This window comes from Psammomys obesus, unplaced genomic scaffold (assembly GCF_907164565.1).
Source record: "Psammomys obesus unplaced genomic scaffold, mPsaObe1.curated_primary_1811, whole genome shotgun sequence".
NCBI lineage: Eukaryota > Metazoa > Chordata > Mammalia > Rodentia > Muridae > Psammomys > Psammomys obesus.
In genome coordinates, this window is record NW_026596109.1 from 17,045,059 (window position 1) to 17,062,407 (window position 17,349).

A 17,349-nucleotide genomic window follows, 5' to 3' on the forward strand; every position below is an offset into this window, starting at 1 on the left:
TTTGCAGGTGTGTGCTAGTCTTCAGAGAACAAGGAGTAACAACCCAGTGAAATTAGATCTAAATCCAGCTAGAGCTTCTTTGGAATATTCCACAAACTATATATTTTTATGAACTCAAATTGAAGTTGTATTAGCTCAGCATGTCAGCCCTGCTCCTAAACTATACGTCTTTTCCTATACAATTTAAAAATTATTATTAATAATAAAGACAATGTTTAAGTGAAAGATATACTTCCCATAGGCATCAGGGGAACCTACTGCTTTTCTCTTTCTTAGAATATTAGTTTTTACCTGTTCTTATCTGAAGAATAATGGGGGATGGAGGAGGCATGAGGAGATGGATAATTGCCTCTTGTTATAATTTCATATAATCACAAAAGTCTTACATTTGAGCTAGCCTTGAGTTCATTGCATTATGAAGAGGTCAGCCTTAAAGTTAAAATAATATGATATGGCTGTGAACAGCATCTGCTTAGAGTTTATAGCTGGAGACTTGTTCTGTAGTCCCCTGGTCGGACTTCACAACTAATGAGCACTTTACAGCTTAATGATGTGAGCGTAAGGCAGAAATGCTGGTTGCCCAGGAGATCATTTAAGAGTTAGTTACCTTCTAATTGATTATTTAATGATGTGCAGTTGATACATACCTCTATAACACATGTGAATAAAGATATTGCAAAGGCATAGTATAGACTGTTGAACCTCCTTGCAGTTAACTTGTTTAGAATCACTAGATAAAGAGAAGCACTCAGATGCAAAATAGCAAATGCCATTTATTAGAAATAGTTTTAAGCTAGTCATTATCCTGAAAATAGCCCGTTCATATTATAGCTCCTTCTAGCATTGTTACTTTATACATAGTGCTTGAATGGCATGCAATTATTTCTGGAGAAACTCACTTGCCTATCATTCAGACTGACACATTCTCTATCCCACAGTGAAAACTGGGACAATTTAACACATTTAACCATTTATGCAGACTTTTCTTCTTTATTATATAGTTATCTGGAAGTAGTATTTTCATTATGTCACTCTTTGATCAAAAATTTTTATGACCATATCAAATCTAAATGGCTTAACTGAAAATTCAGGGTCCTACCTAAGCTGTCACCCAAGAACATTTGCAGTCTTGTTTCCTGCTGTGTGCACAAAGGCTGCCTTCTCTCTGACCCCAAACAGTGGCACCAGGACCCACACTATGTGGCAGCTGAAGTGTTCTCCCAGTAAACCCTTCCTGACTGTTCAATTATCCTCAATGACACCATTGTCTAAAAATGCCAACAGGGCACCTGATTGCAGGAGCCAGTGCCTGTATGACTCCCCCAGGGCTGCACGGCTGTGCCATTTGCCCTTGTCTACCTGGAAAGAGGCTCTCAACAAGGTTTGTTGATTTGGCTTGTTGAGCTGAATCATTTGGAACATTTAATGTTTAAAAATTTGACAGGGTGGTGGTGGCACACACCTTAATTTTAGCACCTAGAAGGCAGAGGCAGACAGGTCTCTGAGTTCAAAGCCAGCCGGGTCTACAGAATTCCAGGACAGCCATGGCTACATAGGAAACACTGTATTGAAAAAACAAAACAAAAGAACAAACAAGCAAACAAAACGATGATTTGACGATTTCCTACTTTTTCGGTTAGACTGGAAAGTCTTGTCAAGGAAGGCAGTATGCCTAGGTATGTGATACTGCTAAACACATCTCACCTAAACGTCTCAGTGTATGAGCCTATCAGCACCAGCATATACACTGAATGAATGAACACACGGATTGTACTGACTTAGGGCACACATCGGAAATATAGTTATAATTTCACCCCAATTTGTACCGTAGCAGAGAAAATGAGAGTTCTTAATAACCAGGGCCCTGCAGTACTCAACCAATTCCTAATGATTTATTGTTATCCCCATAGATTAACAGATCAAGCCACACTGGAGGAGCTTTGATTTGTAGTAGATGACTAACAAAGAGACAGAACAGAATAAGAGACTGCAGAGTGCTTATCCCCAGACAGAACAGATATTGTACCCTCCTTCTCCCAAGGCTCTGGGGTCACTGCAGACGATGGAGTGGAAAGAGGAAGAGCCACAGAGAGTAGATGACACTGTGTGTCATCCTGTAGGAAACACTGTCTTCTGGACACAGCAGGCCAGTTGCCCATGTGAACTTAAAGCAGTTGTGGCAGCATGAATAAGACCCCACAAGCCCAAGCCAGACCAAATCCCAGCGTGGAGATGGGGATGGGCACGAAGTCCCGACTGTAGCTACTGGCGATTGCTAGCTGCTGGGAGAGGGAGTCAGTCATACTCCAGGGCAAAGCCACACAGCTAGAACTGTTTGCACAGTACAAATGGTCTCAATAGGTTTTTAAAAAAAGACACAAAATTAGGTGGGTAGGGAAGGGGGAATGGGTCTGGGAAGAGGTAAGAATGCGGAATATGATCAAAACATATTGCAAAAACTAATAAGCTATTTTTAAAAATTAAGGCCCTTAATATTAAATTATCCTTTGGTGCCTACAATGAGAGAGACAGACAAAAAAAAAAAAGAGTGATCTAGCCAAGAGAGGCCTGCAAACAGGCTGTTTGAGTTTTTGTAACTCCATAGTTAAGCCTGCACTGCACGTTGGGGGGTTTTAGAGCAGCATGAGGTATGAGGTTATGGTGATATGGAGATACCACTCCTCCCCATTTTTACCCTGGGAGATCTTATTCTCCGGGGAGTGGACTCTTCTGCAATATGCAGAGGGTCTTTTAATGATTAAATGCACTCTGAGGTGGAGACAAGTTTACACAATCCTTACAGTGTGTGCATGAGTTCTTTGGAGAAAGTCATTGCTGAGTTTATACATGTGCGCGCGCATGTACACACACACACACACACACACACACACATTTTCTTCTAAAACTTTGAAAAGATCAACTCTGGTTTCAGTTTAGTTTTCCTTTCTTTTTTTTTTCCCCCAACAAGAAACCTACATGGCTACTTCTTCAAATTTGTTCCAGATGGATTTAGTCATAGAATGATTGATTATATACTCAGTTGTGAGCTTTGTGGTTAAGCTCAGAAACCTGCAACAAACTGGTTTGAAGCTGTGTTTCATGGTAAGTGGCAGAAAACATAATCCTTAGCCTGTCACTTTACAGCTAGCGATGAAGAAGGGACACAGCGAGGCTGCTGTGTGCAAAGAGGGTGCATTACCAATGGACAGCACAGTGAGAGGGCCCTCAGGAGACAGTGCTCCTGGTCTCCTGGAGGCTTCATGAGAAAAGGACCCAGATTTACCTGGGATCCTCACTGAGAAACAAGCCTGCTCCACGGTCCAGATTAGCCTCCCTGGGATGCTGCAGGCCAGAGGCCAGAGGCTAGAGGCTGGCCTGTTCCTGCCTGCGAGGCCCCAACAACCCACTCAGCAGGCCCGTTGGTGTTTTTCATTATTGACATCGGAGATACGTAGACAAGTCTGAGAAATAATCTGTGCCAGAGTAAGTTTAGGAGCACTGTGCTTCCACTGTGCTTCCCAGAGCTGTATTACATGTTTTAAAAAGCAATTTTTAAACATTTGACCTATCTACGCCTTTGTTAAGAGAAAATCAACTTCCTTTGGGTTTTTGTTACTGTTAATATAGCTGACTTAATTATTATTTTTTCCTTTGCTCTGGTTGATTCACATACTGGCACTAGACTGGTCTGCTGGGAGAGACAGCATCAATCATGTCCTTCCTTCACATGATCACCTGATTTTGTAGGAAGCTACACCGTCAGTGTTCAATCTCTTAATTTTTACCTTCGATGACTTTTCTGGTTTGGGTCATGTATCTTTTCTCTTTTCCTTCGGATGTGAGTCAGCTTTACTCATAATCTCTCATTAATCACTAAGCCACCATCACATCTTTCATCAAGACACTTGTTTCTCAGGACCCCAAGAAAGTCCATAGAATTTTGTTGCTTCTGAAATTTTAACTTATACATCTATTCAACCTTAGGATATGTTTGGAGCACATCTCCTAGCAAACTTTTGTTGCAAAAAACAAAACAAAACAAAAACCTGTGAATGCATTTAAACACACAGATGATGGTTCTAGGTGCAGTCTATTGAGAATAAAACGGTGACCGAACCAGAACATAGATTTCAATGGGAGAGAACAGTTATCCATGATTCTCAAAGAAACACACAACAAACACGGTGTTCAGAAGCAAAGCTGTCATAAAGTAAAAACAGTGTATATTATATTTAAATTAAGTTTTATTTCATGGGTATTTTTAACGTGTAACATTTTAAGATTCAAGGAGATAGAATTATTTAGGAAGTATTTGGGAGAGTGGATAGGATTTGAGAAGTTCGAGTCAGTGAAGGATTAAAGAATGACTCATGCAAAAGAAACAGACAGGAGCAAGCAGGGTCTCACCTATACTGCCTGCCCTTGGGCTGGGGCTCTGAGTGAGGCACTCTGTTTCTTACACTGCCTGAGAAGAGGAATGCATTTTGTTTTTAATTCTTATTTGTTTTATGGAACCATTCAAAATTCTAGATCTAACTGTTAAGTTTGGCCAGTGTCAGCTCTGGAATTTTAATTAGATTGTTGTGGGCACCTCTGACCTGGCTCCCAGTGATGCTGGATCCAATCATTCCTTTCCGTCAGTGTCGCTGGATCTGAAGACTTATTGTGAAGGCACTGGTTGGCTGCCATTTTCTTTGATTAAGTTACAAAGGAATGTGAGTTTTGCTTAATCACCATTCTCTCTTGCTCCCTTCTTTATGTCCTCTGATGAAAGATGCTGCACACTGGAGGATGCTTCATGGAGAAATGTTATGTAGCAAGGAACTGTAACTGAGGGACTCCTGAGGGGCAGAGGCAGGAAGTGAGTCCTGCTAACAATGACAAGCAAATGAAGGAGGAAGTGGGCCTTTCCTAGTCAAGCCTAGAGATGACTGCTGCCTTGTGAAAAAAACAAAAACCCCACAAAACTAGAGAAGCTGTTAAATCACACTTGTATTCTTGACCCAGAGAGGCTGTGTGGTAATACATGTTTGTGGATTAAAGCTTCTAAGTTTGGACATATTTATATGTATTGTAACAGATAACTCAAATATAGCCTTCCCTATGGTTTATGTGTGATAAATAACACATGAAGCTAGGTAAGATATCCTGTTTTGGTTGTGATTTTAGTGTAAAGTAGAAAAAAAAAGTCCAAAACTTAAGGAATTTTAGACTGTAAGTAAATGCTCTTTACTGAGAAGCACTCTTATCCCCAGTGAAGGTGAGGCTCCTCAGCTGAAAGGCAAGTGAGCAACAGAAGGTTAGTCATTCTTAATGTTGGCACTTCCACATTATAAAGAAGTTCCTGATAACACAGGCAAACGGTTATTTAACGTGAACCAAAATTAAAACAATTATTTCCAAGCTAGTTTTGAAATGGTGTCCGGGGCTGTGTCACGAACAACAGTAATTACACATGCTGGGGATGGGAGAGCCGTGGTCCAGCTTTAATGCTTCACTGATTTAGTCCAGACATCCAGTAGACAATCAGCTCTAGGTGTGAACTGTTTTGTCAATAAACCTTGAGGTCATTAGAAATGTCTTGTTTTCTTTTTCTGAGTCATTAATACTTTTATAATCACTGGGTGCACCTGCGTTCCTCTCAGGGCAGATTTTAACTTGCCCTGATAGGCTCCTTTTTTTTTTCCTTCTTTTCTTTCTCATATAAATACTAGCTGAGGCAAAGAAGAACGCCCACCAATAGAAACCATTTAGAGTCTCAGCCACATATAGCTGTTAGTCAAGAGCCATGGCATTGCCACCATTCTGCTTAGATAAAGCCTCTGTGTCTGTCTTTGCTCTACTGTTTGCAATAACAACAGGATGTGGCAGTTCAGTTTAGGAGCTGAGAAAACTAAAGCTCAGAGAGATGAACCAGACTAACAGGTCATCAAATCTCTTAGCGGAAGACCTGAATGGAAATCTTTGTCTTGCTTAGTTTCACGGAGTTTCTGGCATTCTTTACCGTCAGTGGCTACTTTCTGGAATCCTCCTGAGCATGCAAGCATGGAGGCATTCTGCCCGAAAGGAAAATTCTCTTCATTAGTAAAGCAGTAGAAATATCCATACAGCACAGTTGTAGTTATTACAGAAGAAACACAGCATTTAACCAGAGAGGAAAAAGCTCTGTACGAAGACTGGATGATTTCCACATTAGACCAGCTACTGCAGAAAACTGACGGGGAAGAATAAATGGTCATATCCTGGTGGGAAGCACATGGCAAGCTATGGGAGACATGCTCTTCAGACATAATCAAGATAGAGATGTTTTGTTACAGATGTGTAATGTCAGGAGTGGATTTTTGTTTTAATAGGGTCCTCAGGTAATTTGTAAAGTCATTAAAGTTTGAGAGTCTGGTTTTACATGCATAGAATATAGAACCTTTTAAGGTATATTAAACTGAGTTTTGAATGAAAATGTTTTTGTATACAATTTTAAGTAATATTAAAAAATTCACAATTATTTACTTAGGTATCTGAGTCACACAGCAGAGGAACCCAAGAAGTCTCATGACTGGCTTTACCACCTCATTCAAATACTATGTGGTAACTGTCTTAGACAATTGTACATTCTCGACAACTACACTCTTCTAGGGGTGATGGTTGTAGTTAAGAGGTGTGATAGTTAATTTTATATCTTAACTTGATCAATTGTTAGCCATGGAACTAATGCGATATTATTTCTGGTGTGTGTTCTTGAGGGTGTTTCCAAAAGAGAGAGCCTTTGATTTGTAGACTGCATTAGACAGATGTGCCCTTACCAATGTGGATGGCCACCCAAGTAGAGCAAAAGGGCAGAGAATGGGCAAATAATACCTCACTCCACTCTTGATCAGAAACATTATCTTGCTCTTAGGCATCAGAGCTCCTGGATCTCAGACCCTTGACCTCTGTGGACCTCATCTTCTCAGGTCTTCAGACTCGACCAGTCTGCACCACTGACATTTCATGATTCTTTTTAGCTTGTAGACTGTGTCCTGTGGCTTTCTTGGCCTTCATAATCATATGACAGCTCCTATGCTAAAACTCCATCTGTCTCCTCTGCTCTGTCAGCTCTGTTCTGCACTTAGTCTCTCACACACAGAGAAGAGAAGCTATGGTTTCCAAAGGAGGATGGTTGCAGATTCTTCCTGCTGAATATAATAGCTTTGACACAACAGTGATATATCAGCTTTTGCGATAATTTTTAAAAAATTCACTCTTGCTAAAATGCTCAATTCCTATCCAGAAAGGCAAAGAGGCTAGACATCAGAAGAAGGAGAAAAGAGGGAACAAGTCAGGAGCCTGACACAGAGGACCTCTGAAAAGCTCTGCCCTGCTTTTCAATGTAGATACTATTGTAGACTATCAATGTAGATACTGAAACTTATGGACAACCTTTGGGCAGAGTGCAGGGAATCTTAGGAAAGAAGTGGAAAACAGTAAGATCTGGAGAGGACAGGAACTCCATAAGGAGAGCAACAGAACCAAAATAATCTGAGCACAGGGCTCTTTCCTGAGACTGCTATTCCAACCAAGGACTATGCATGGAGATAACCTAAGACCCCTGCACAGATGTAGCCCATGGCAGTTCAGTGTCCAAGTGGGTTCCATTGTAATAGGAACAGGGACTGTCTCTGACATGAACTGATTGGCCTGCTCTTTAATTACCTACCCCTGAGGGGAAAGCAGCATTACCAAGCCATAGAAGAAGACAAGGCAGCCACTCCTGATGATTAGCCACACCTAATTGACTAGGATCAGAAGGAAGGAAAAGAAGTCCACCCCTATCAGTGGACTTGGGGAGAGGCATGAAGGCAGAGGGTGGAGGAAGGGAGGGATTGGGACGGGAGGAGGGAGGAAATCATGGGGGGGGGATACAAAGTGAGTAAAGTGTAATTAATAAAGAAAAAAATATTTAAAAAAATTTGATCCCCCAGTCTTATTGCAAAGGAAATGCAAGCTCCAGACTTGCACTAAGGAGGAAGCAGGCCCATTGCTTATACTTAGTTTGTATCTATTTTTCATAACTGTTACCCAGTTTTGTTTTAGCTTTACAAAGAAAAAAAAAAAAAACAAAAAACCAAACATCATTCGTGCACTCTTTTTTTGAGATGTTTCTTATTTTCATTATTTACTATAAACTGCACTTAGACACCATAAATCTGAGACCAGAAACCATAGTTTGCTAAGGACAATACGTGACTAATACTAGATTCACAACATTTTTGGTAGTCTGTGTGTCTGCCTATCTCTGATTTTGTGTACAATCAGATTTTCCAATAGTTCTTCCAAGCCATCTATTAGAACTCTACTGCTCTTTGTCAACAGTCACAGTAAACTAGACAGTCTGGGTTTTTCTAATAGAGCAATACTAGTCATCTTTTTGAAAAATTAGCCACCTGTGATAGTCTGGGTTATTGGAAATGACTACCTTGCTATGTTTATACAATTCTTCTTCAATTTTTAACTGAAAAAAAATCAATGAGAAGAACGTTCAGTTTATTTACAGTTGAGTTTTATTTTACAAAGGTTTTCTATTTAGCTCTTTTTTCTTTCTGAATGAGCTAGTCATCAAACAATCTTTCTTTTATTTTTCCAGGACTATCAGCATCTTAAATTGCATCATAGTAATTTCCTATTTCTTCATTTAGCTTCTTTTTATCATTAGCTCCCTTCCCCCATCACCAAAACTGAGGGTGGATGTGAAGGTGGGGGCATTATACAACCATGGCTCAAAACAAAGCTGCATCTTTAGCAGCCTGTGTGGGAGGATTCTTTCTCAGGCTTCTTCCCTGGATTAGGGCTATTATGATATAACAGGTCATGAACTATTTTAACAAAAAGGGCCCATAGTTTTACTGTGAAATTTAATTCATCATGAATGACTGGAATTTTCTGCCTTGCTTGTTGGGTAGAACTTCAATCAGAGATTCCTTCTGACTAGGTAATTTACTAAAGTCTGAGGAATTTGAGGATTTGGAGGTTTAGTACTACTTCAGGCTACTTCATAGTTTCTCAAACTTTTTTTTTCTTTGTTAAAAGGCTTTCCAACTAATAAAGAAATAACTCCAATGCTTCAGACATGTGTGATGACAAAGCCAGGGGTTATGACTTATCAGCTTCATTCCTGTTTTGTTGGCCCTGTCTAGATAAACTGCTTTAAAAAAATTCTGTTGAACCAATGGTGCAGTAGCTGTCCAAGGTGCCGTGTTTTCTCCAGAGAGGCAGTCTTCAGGTTTCACCAGGGACTGTCGTCTGTCTCAGACCAGTTGAATCTGGGTACTTTCCTACTACAAATAATGCCAAGTGCATGTTCTGTGCTTTGCTGTATACAGACATGTGCTGGAGTAGGTGTCTGTACGGCTCCAAGCAAGAAAGGGACATCTGTCCCACACAGGGAAGTTCCTTAACCATCTTTCAACCACTTCTGGAGTCGTCTTATTATCACAAAGTTCTCAGGAATAAATAGAAAAAGAATAGAAACCCATTTTATGCAATAGTATCTCTTTAGGTCTCTAAGTATAAAAAATGGTGACATCTAACCACTTCAATAAAAGTTCTTTCTGAATCCAGGATGAGAAGGACTTAGTTTCCAGAGAGGACCCTGAGCAGGACTTCTGGAGATGCTTTTCGTTCTGGATTGTGTTTAAGGGCTTCCCTCCAGGGAGCCAGGGTTAGATCACTCAGCACACTCGGCTGCAGAGAGTGAAAATTTACTTCACCATAGCCCTTGGAGCCTTTTTAGACTTAACTGTATGCCCAAAGGCAGGTCCAGCTTCTGTCACAATTCTTCTACAAGCTGGGCATGTGTGAAGCTAGTGACACATTTTAAAGCAGCCTGTGGTTCCACTCCTTAACTCACTTTTATTTTGCTAACTGTGTAGGTATAAGCCTGGTCTCAACTCACAAAAGGTAAGGTTCTTCTGGAGGTCCTGAGACCCTGGCATTCCTTTTTTGCCTCCCCAGCAATGAAGTCCTCCCTACTCTCTCTATACTTGAATGAGTGACTTTCCTTGATTCTAAGAGTAGGGGACCAAGGAAATGTCCAACATGAGATGTACTGCCCTTATTCCTTCTTCCTTTCTATCATTTCACCACTTTATCCTTCACCCTTCATCATTCACCAAGAGTTTTGAGTTTCTTCAGAATATCAGAGAACTTAGGAATATCCATGAGCCGTACAGAAAGACTACAAAAATCTCAGATCTGTGGAGCCTGAAGAAATCCAAACTTAGAGATAAAAGAATGCAGTTACCAGAGGATGGAGATGGAGCAGGGGCGTGTGAGGAAATGCTGAGGAAATGCTGGTAAAAAGATACCGTTTCAGCTAGACTGGAAGAGAATGTTTTTGAGATATGTTCTACATGTTTTTAACTATGATCAGTAATTTATTGTACATTTAAAAATGCCTAAGAAAGTAAACTTTAACTATTCATACCATGAAAATGTATGTGAAATAATGGATACATTACTTAGCTTGATATGATCATCCATAATGAACATACCTATCAAAAATCATACTGTGCCATCAAAACAATTGATTTATTGATTGCCAGTTAAAATATAAAAACACAGGGGCCAGAGGGATGGCTCATCAGTGAAAGGGTTTGCTGCTTTTCCAGAGGACCTGGGTTCAATTCGCAGTACCACATCATGGCTCACAACTATCTTTAACTCCAGTCCCATAGGACCCAATGCCCTCTTCTGGCCCCCAAGGACCAGGCATGCCTGTGGTACACAGATATACATGCAGACAAAACACCTATGTACATAGAGTAAATGAATAAGATAAAAAAAATGCGAAAGCACACCTTGGGCTATACCTCAGTAGTAGAACATCTGTCTAGAATACGAAAGGCCATGGACTTCTTCTTTAGGCCTACTTGTTTTCAAAATTAAAAATTAAATAAAGATGTAGAGAGATGATTTGGTGAATAAGGCCTTGCTTCCAAGCCTGACAACCTGAGTTCAGTCCCCAAGAGCCACGTGATAGGAGGAGAGAATTGACCCCTGAAAGTTGTCTTGGATCTTCACACATGCGCTAAGATATACGCATGTACCCACACACTGATTAAGTAAATGTAATAAAAGAGTAAATAAAATTTCAGCCTTATTAGTATTTTATTTTAAGTATCATGAATATTAATGTTTCACAGCCCAAGTATTCATTATCAGATTTCTGAGGAAGGATTTATCTGATACAGAGCTGAAATCACTACATAGAAGGCTTGTTGGAAAATAACTTCAATATATTCAATTTTCTTTCCCTAAGACTGAAAATAATCCTTTTAGTTATCAGTGTTTATTAAAACATAGTACTTCAGGATTATGAAGGTTTTATGGATCCTTCTTTCCAGTACAAAAGCTTAAATAGAGCAGAGTATGCAAGATGCCCTTCACTGAAATTGGAAGTACTTTAAGTACTTTGGGACCACTCAGAAAGTTTGTGCTACTTCGCCTGGGACATATGCCTCACACAGGTAATACTCAATGACTCATTGAAGGATAGCTGAAGTCTTAAATCCTGTGATTAAAATTGTTAACTTATGCAAGCAGACAAAGAATTTCAGTGTTTTTCTGATAGTAAATAAAATGTCCCAGGAAGGGTTTATCAGTGTTTAGTAAGTTATTAGCACGTTGTTGGGGAGAGTTACTGGGAGGGAGCCAGTCATGGGTGTGTGCTGTGTATCACAGGCTCTTCCTGATCTGGCTTTTGTCCCTCTTTATATTGTTCCCATTCCCATCAGAAGCAATTAACTATTTGTAAGGCCATTCTGAGACCAAGAGAACCTAGACTCAATGCACCTTCCTGTTCTGCTTGGTGATAGGGTGGTCATTTCTTCTGAGGCTTGGATCTTAATTTCCAGGTTATCCCAACTTCTCCCCAATTGTCTCTCTCCAATGCTCCATTCCAAGAAGGAACTTTTGTCCTTGACCATACTTTCCGGGGAGTATTTTCTTTTTAGTTCTGAAAATGTGTTGTAGACAATTGTGAGACTGCCTATGTCAAAAATTAACTATTTTGACTTTTATCAGGTACATGTGATGTTCCATGCATCACTTGAGTAAACTGTTGCCTGTCTTATTGTTATTTGCCAAATCATGGGTCAGTTATGCTGGTTCTCTAAGTATTATGCTATGATCATTCTTTTTCTCTTTTGACTCTATCAACATGCCTTCCATCTACTTTGACTTTATCAAATGACAATAGAAGGTGGTGCTCAGACTTGACGAAGCTTGCTGAACACTAGTGAATAGTTTTGTGTTATAATTAAAATACCATCTGCTTAGCTTGGACTAGCATGGATGTACAACTATTTGAAGAGTAGCTAAAGTTTTAGAATTTAAGCGAACTCTCTCTCCCTCCCTCTCTCTCTCTTTCTCCCTCTAGTTTATTTAGCACTCAATTATGCAGCATTGACCCACTATCCTCCCATCCTTTTAAGCTCCATTCAGATGAAATAAGAACTCCATGCTGTTGCGAGTATCCTGGTACTTAGCCTTGCTTTCCTGTATTTCTCCACTTTGCCTTCTCTAGATGTTTACATATCAATTAGGGCTGAACTACAAACCTGCAATTGTTTTAACTTCTTGTAACGACAGTGTTTTCTTCTGTAAATGTTTGCATGCAGTTTTCTTGGTCAGTTTTGGTTTTGAGTCCACAATTTGCAGTTACCTCCTGAAAAAAAGCAGCGTGCTAATGGGTTTCAGATGTGCTGTGACTAACTTATTTGTACATTCGTGCAAAATCAAACACATTTGGGATGAATTTTGTTTACTCTTTGGCTTCAAAGAATAAAATTGTGCCAGTAACTCAACAAGTGCAAAGACAATTCTTACAAAAGGAGACTTACTGATTACAGAGAATAGAGCTTGGGGTTTTCTGCTGGACAAAGAAATCATGAGCCAGCACCCTTGCACATTCCTAAAGTTACCCAGGCTTGCAATTCTACTCTAATTTGCTGCTTTGTTCCTTCGTGGGGAGAGGGAAATTCATTCCACAGATTAAGTGTTAACTAGCCCTGACAAGAATCTCCTCCTGTGATGGGAAGCACATCTTTGATCAGCTTGGTATTGAAAAGAAGACACAGACGGACTTCTTAAATATCTCACGACTCACAGAGTATGAACAGTATGGGCTGTCACCTGCACATCCGGTTCTGGGGAGTCTCCCTATTGCTTTGGTAGATTAACGATGCCTTGGGGCCAAAGCCAGAGCCAACTTCCATCCCTTCCGTGGGTCAATGTGAACTGAATCCTCAGACCACACTGTTTCATCCCACAAGTCTGTGTCATGAGCTTAAGGGGGATCCACACTGAAGATGCTGAGGGTCAGCCACCCCAGAGCACAGCTACAGTTTCACTCTGACAATGTGGAGATTTCATCTTCTCGGCTTTTATGGAGAGATGCAAGGCTTTCCTGTTTACTTCCTTTCTTTGAGAGTGTGCATTATCTCGCCCTTGCTTTAGAGATCCAGCAGGGGCGCATGGCTGTGTGACTGCGTGTTAGTGATGGCAGTAGGAAGGGAAGGGAAATGCAGTATCATTCTACCTACAGCAGCATGAGTGGTTTTATGCTGTCTCTTTTCTACTGCTCATATCCCCTGGAATCCTGACACTGCTTTCTGCTTTAGACGGCTCATGCAGCTTCCTAAAGTTAAGTTTAAGCTTGGGCACTAGTTCTCAGGTTTGAACAGCTATCAGAAACACCGGATTATTGCAGTGTGGATTTGGGGCCTACTTCCAGAGTTTTTTGATCCCAGAAATCTGCATTTTGAGAAGGTAACCAAATGTGGGTGGTGTCTCAGAGTTTTGAAAGCACTGGAGTCGGGAGTTTGATAGCACGGTTTTCTCAGGCTGGAGAATGATCCCACAGATTCTTTCTATCCTTTTACTTCAGTTGTTATGATTATGAAGAAATTTTAATGGCATTTCTTCACATGAATCAGATACATACATATATTCTCCACAAATGCATAGTAAAATGACCTGACAGGGACTAGAAATGTCCACAGCACTTTGAAAAATAAATAACCAAATATATTTTAGGTGGAAATCAATAATCTCTAATGCAATACATCCATTTTTTTTAATTAGTCAGGTTTTCCATCTACATTTCAGTCTTCCTTATTAAGACGGTTTTAGAGAAATTTTGAATACTCAAAGGTAATTAACAATGAAAAAGTGTAAGCAGGCTTAAATGCCCATTTTTCTTTCTACTTAAGGTAGTTTTCAGGTTAACATAATTCACTCAATTATAGTCTTTCTTCCTCAAAATATCTGTTTCCTTATATCAAAGCTCTTTACCAGGCTGTGTAATTATATGCAACAAAAGCTAGGCATTTCCTCACAAAGCTAACCCAAGCATCCAGGGACCCTAATGGCATCAGTCAGATCAACAGAGGGTGGTACTTAAAAGGTGCTTGTAAAACAAGGCCAGGTATGCCGAGCCACCTGATTACACTGTAATTTATAAATATGCTTTTGGATATGAGCTCACATCCCATTTAAAATGAAAGAAATAAAGGGACTATTTCTCTACTATCTAAGACGCCGAACATGTTAGTTCAAGGTTTTAAAATAATTGTTCCCTTTCCAAAATAGCATTACAGCTGTGAGTGTGCAGGGAATAACACAAGGTCTGCCAAAGGGTAGAGGTCTGATTGGTAAGCTTGAGTAGGTGACAGGCTGAAGTGTATAAAGAGGACAGGTGTTCTTCAGTGTTTTAGTGGCTTCTGTGTCACATAATAAAAACAGAAGAAAATCACTGAAATGCAGTTGAAAGTTGACAAAAGAAAAATAGTCTGACCTTCTCTCAAAACCAGCCAAAACAGACAACAAATAATCTCAGTGTGTACACACTGCCTTTGCCTGGACAGCTAGCTCTAGTATTAGGGAGCCTCGCTGTGAGACAAAGGAGCCAGGGTATGCTAGGATAACCACCCATCGTCCACTCTGGTGCTAGGTGATTCTAGGGAAAAGAGGCCTTCAGTCTTAACATCCTGAGAGCTTTGGCAGACAAAGACACAGACAGGAAACCCTGAAGTACTTACTTTTTATACTTTCTCTGGTGCCTTATGTTACACACACACACACACACACACACACACACACACACACACACACGAAATACAAGCCAGTTCTGTTCTCTGAACTTGATGCTATAATTAACTTCACTGGGTATCTTTACTAAGTTCATTATTCCTTCTTCAAATTTTTTTTATCACAATGATTTATTGATTGTGTGTGTGTGTGTGTGTGTGTGTGTGTGTATGTGTGCACACACTTGCACATCTGTGCATGACATGGCTTGAATGTTGAGATCAGAGAGCAACTTTTGGGAGCCAGTGTCTCCTTTCACCACGAGGGACCTGGGAGAGCAAACTCAGGGTGTTAGATTGGGGACAGGTGCCTTTATCTGAACTTTCATTCTTGATGACCTTGCTCTTTTCATTAATTCGTAGTTGTCCCAAAGGTGACCAATGATATCTTAATGACAAGCCATCAAAAAAAATCCCATTTTAAAGTTCAATTAAACAAACAAATTACTTTAAATTTGGCAGTCTATATTTTGTCTTTCTGCCAGTTTCAAAATGATTTCACCCATACAAAGCTGGTACTCAGAAAATTCTATGTGATAGAAATATTCATTTGTGACCAGCTAATGATTTGCAATTCCATTTTCTCTGAGGAAGACCATATGGAGACTGTCTAACAATGTGGAAAATTAGAGATGAGCCATCGATGGGTTCTAATGTAGCTCTTATTCATCTAGCCTGCTTTTCTAGATGAGTGTCTGCTGTCTTTGTGGTAGATGATATTTCACGGACTTCTGACAGTGAAATGACTGTGCAATTGTGTATCTGCTAAGGATAAGGGCAGCTACTGACAACCCTCACTGCGTCTCCCCTATTGAACTCTCCTTGGTCAAGAATTACCTCAAAAAATCAACATGTAAAACTTGATCTTTGGAAGTTGTGTCACATTTTAAAACTTTCGTTTCCTTACAAAACCCTGGAAAAACATGTGGAAAGGGATAAGCCATGCTTTATAAAATTCAGTGGCCATTCAGTGGTTACAAAGCGTGTGTCACTGGGACAGTGCAGCTGAAAACACTGTTCAAGACAGAAACAAAGTGAAAATCACAGAATTGGTACAAATGTTCTCAGTTTTCGATTGTGTGATGACGAAGTACACCTGTTGAAAAATCCATATGTGGAAAAATGATTTTGTGCAATTATGACTCATGTGTAAGCTTTCCCTTATCCTAATCCAGCTGGCCATGGTAAATGGGTTTAGCTTACTGGACACACTTCTACAGCATTTAAAAGGGGGTAGAGAAGTTTATTAAAACAGAGGGCTCCTCAAGCAGCATAATGATGCCGGGAATACAGGTCCTTGGAGCGTATTATTGCTCTAGGCAGAGGTCCCCACACTTTCACACTGGTTATAAAACAGTGTTCTGTGCTGCCGTCCTGGAGTGAGCTTGTCATCCACGTGCAGGCAATTAGAGGGAGTTACAGCTGCCTCGTTGCTCAGCTCAGCAATAAGTGGGCACTGTGGCTCGACATAGTCAGATCCCCAGACAGATTATTCTGTTATCAGATGAAGTAACCCATTTTTATCAACAATTAGGTAGATCCACATTTATGGGCATTTTGCAAAATTGGGAGGTGGGAAGAAATCCAACTTAAGCCGTTAGTCATTAAAAAAACTTTTAACCCCGCTTTCCGTAGTAAGACCCAGAGCACAAATTTTAGAAATTGCTGGATTATTCAGAACGGTTTTGATGAAATATTCTGTGTGTACAGAATAAGTTGCTATGTATTCATATTTTCCACAAAGCAAAGTGCCTAAAAACTGTAATTTGTAATTTAAAAAATCCACAGAAAACTGAGAATTATGGTATTTTAATGTGTTAGGAATAACTTTGTGAGGTAGTCTAAATATATCTTTTGGTATTAGAATTAACTTCATAAACATAAGAAAAAATTCCACCCGGTGACCTGAAAAAGTAGTTAAATGACTACTTAAAGACAGAACTTTTCACTTAGAGAGTAGGTAACATGTTTGTTACAATACTGTGAAATTGTGCCTTACCTAATGGCTAATGACTTTAAAACCCTTTTCCTTTTTGTTAGTTAAATATTCCTGTTCCTGTGGGTTTTAAAAAATGTTTTAAATTGAAATAGTATTATTTTGCTTTCCCCTCTCCTCCCTACAGGTCCTCCTAGAAACACTCCCTTTAATTCGCCCATGACCTCTCACTGCTCCCAAGTTGCTAGCCTATTTTTCTCTCATTGTTATTGTCACATCTGTAGGGGATAT

The 17,349-nt window shown here is 39.9% G+C and overlaps 1 protein-coding gene across 3 annotated transcripts in view; it reads right to left on the bottom strand.

Annotated features, from left to right (window-relative positions):
* Efemp1 (EGF containing fibulin extracellular matrix protein 1) overlaps window positions 1-17,349 on the bottom strand; it is a 61,357-nt gene that overhangs the window by 30,402 nt on the left and 13,606 nt on the right. The window lies entirely within an intron of this gene.